The 2,887-nt window shown below is 50.7% G+C and overlaps 1 non-coding gene across 1 annotated transcript; it reads left to right on the top strand.

Annotated features, from left to right (window-relative positions):
• The first annotated feature begins 2,811 nt into the window (after positions 1 to 2,811).
• LOC146797784 (small nucleolar RNA SNORD83) lies at positions 2,812 to 2,887 on the top strand. Its single transcript, XR_014969398.1, has one exon. It is a non-coding gene; the product is annotated as a small nucleolar RNA SNORD83 (small nucleolar RNA).

Genomic DNA, 2,887 nt, shown 5'->3' with positions numbered 1-2,887 from the left:
GCAAGGTAGGAGAAGGATCTGCCCCCCGTTCTGGCTCTGTGGAGGCGTGGGATTTTGGCAAGGGCTAGGTGGGCGGAGAGGAAGTTTCTCTTGGGGTTGAGACAGGAGATTCTTTTGTTGGGGTATTAGCAGTGCTTTAAATGGGGGCAAAATAGTGCAGGCACTCATTTAAATGTGGCGAGTGGGCGGGGCTTGGGGGCGGGGCTTAGGACAAGACATGCCGATACTTATTGACTTTGAAACTACTTGCCACACATACTAAAACACATGAGAAATGTCTCTCAATAAACAAAGCAGGTTTGTTTACTTATTACAAAAAAAAACGAAACCCAAACGCTCGATATTTCAACATTTCCTTGTTTTGTAATATGTGCGGCATGATCAATGCTGTTAATTGCTGTTGCTCTGCACAATTCTATATGTTCTCGAGTGGCACAGAAAGAAACAAGCAGACATGCACCCACAACGCATTCCACACATTTCCTTTAATATAACTTCCAAGAGTGTCTCTATTGTCTCCCCCGTTCTCTCGTTTTTCTCAACAATCACAGGCAAGCAGACAAACATAAGCAGACACTTAACAAAAGTATCAGGTGGGCTTAAAGCCATTTGAACCTGGTTACCTCCCATGGCTCTCTTAATTACTCTGTCACTGGGCTGCCTCGATGTCTGTGAACACCCGGATGGTATGCAAATGACCGCACGCTGAATTGTTCAGCTAGGCTGGCGCAGATCTACAGAAGTGCCTTAGCTATCAAAGAAAGGCCGCCAGCACCAGCGTTTCATGAGTACCGGTACTCTGCTCGGCAGCAGAGAAGTGCCGGTACTCCGAGTGATAAATCTAAGAAGTGCCGGTACTCAGTACCGGTGAGTACCGGCCCATTTAAAGCACTGGGTATTAGTCCGGTGTTGTGGAGGGCTTTGTAAGCGTGTGTGAGCAGCTTGAAGGTAACTCTTTTTTCAACGGGGAGCCAGTGGAGGTCGTGGAGGTGCTGGGTGATATGGTTGTGTAGTGGGATGCTGAGGGCGAGTCTGGCTGCGGCGTTCTGGAGGGTCTGGAGTTTGTGAGGGAGTGATTAGTTGATTCCGGCGTAGAGAGAGTTTTCGTAGTCCAGCCTTCTGGTGATGAGTGCATGGGTGACGGTCTTCCTGGAGTTAGGGGATCCATTTGAAGGTCTTGCGGAGTATGTGGTGGGTGTTGATCTGTCGGTTCATGGTGAGTGAGGAGCCGAGTATAATGCTGAGGTTGCGGGTGTGGTCCGTGGGGCTGGGAGGGTTTCTGAGGGCGAGGGGCCACCAGTTGTCGTCCCACTCGGCGGGGGTGGGTCCGAGGATGAGGACTTCTGTTTTCTCCGAGTTGAGCTTCAGGCAGCTGCTGCTCATCCTGGATGCGACGTCCTTCATTCCTTCCTGGAAACTGTGCCTGGTGATGTTGGGTTCCTTGGTGAGGGAGAGGATAAGCTGGGTGTCGCCGGCGTAGTATCCTAAGCTGAGTCCGTGTTTTCTAATGATAGTTGCAAGGGGGGCCATGTAGATGTTGAAAGCTGAGGGAGTATCCTTGGGGTACTCCGCATCTGATCTCTGTGGGGTCGGAGAGGAAGGACAGCAGTCTTATTCTTTGTATTCTGCCGGAGAAGAAAGAGCAAATCGAGTCTAAGGCAGTTCCCTGTATACCAGCGTCGTGGAGTTTGGCGGCTAGTGTGCAGTGGGAGACGGTGTCAAAGGCTGCTGAGAGGTCTAATAGAATGAGGGCTGCTGTGTGGCCTTGATCGAGGAGGGTGCGGATGTTGTCAGTGGAGGCTAGGAGGGCGGTCTCGGTGCTGTGGTTGCTGCGGAATCTGGATTGAGATGAGTCGAGGATATTGTTAGTTTCTATGAAGTGCGCTAGTTATCTTACCGCTATAATAATACCGTCAAAATTGATGGGTGCACAATGATCTCTGAAGCAGGTGTCTTAACCCTGTAAGATATTTTAAAAAGCAGCCTCTTCGTGAGCAATTAAGTAATGTAGAACAGATTTCCTTTCGCATATGTCCTAGTTGCCAAATTTGTTGCAGCAGATTATTTAAAAAAAAAAATTAATAACTGTATAAATTGTCCTCCCATCGTGACTCCTCTCCTTTTCCTCTGCCACACCTTGACCCCCTTGTATGGATTCCCAGGGTAAATGTTTTCCAATTCCAGCACTGACTGCAGGAGCGTGAATGCTGTTAGCCTCCATCCTTGTCACCCATCTTTCTCCCTCTTTAGATCTCGGCTAGCGATGGCTGCGCTTGCGCAGTCTCGCTCGCGAGACATAATGACTTGGGAGAAGAGGGGCTTGAACCCGCCCCTCTTCTTCCCTGTTCTCCATTGGCTGGCCTAGTAAATGCTGGCCAGCCATTGGAGAAGCGGTCCCGTCACTCTAATCCTGCCCCGTCCTTTTCGGATCGGGGGGCGTGTTTTTTGCGAGAAGTCTCAGGGAGGAGACAACAGCAAAACACGCCCCCCAATCCGAAAAGGACACTCCCTTTCTCCGAGGCATTTTCTGCTGTGCCTCGGAGAAAGGCGTTGCTCCCTCACCTGATCTCCTACTGTACGGCAGGAGCTCTGTGCTTGGCCGCTGAGGTGACTTGATGATTTTTCTTTCTTCAGACACTCGAAACCCTGACGGGGGCTTTGTTCCAGCGCCCCCCGGTGGTAGCTGCAGTGAAGAGACAGTTGAGAGTGAGGACGATCTATGAGAGCAGACTGCTCGAATACAACCCTGAGAGGAGACTGGGTGAGTGCACGGGGGGGGCACTTTGTGTGGTCGGCCTCGGAACCTGCAGAGCCACATGATGTGAGCTAGATTTCATCAGCACGCTGTGCGAGGATGACTTGTATCTATCACCCATGGCTGATGGCA

This window comes from Triturus cristatus, chromosome 9 (genome assembly GCF_964204655.1).
Source record: "Triturus cristatus chromosome 9, aTriCri1.1, whole genome shotgun sequence".
NCBI lineage: Eukaryota > Metazoa > Chordata > Amphibia > Caudata > Salamandridae > Triturus > Triturus cristatus.
The sequence above is the reverse complement of the archived record's forward strand: the minus strand, read 5'-3'. Positions and strand labels throughout refer to the sequence as shown.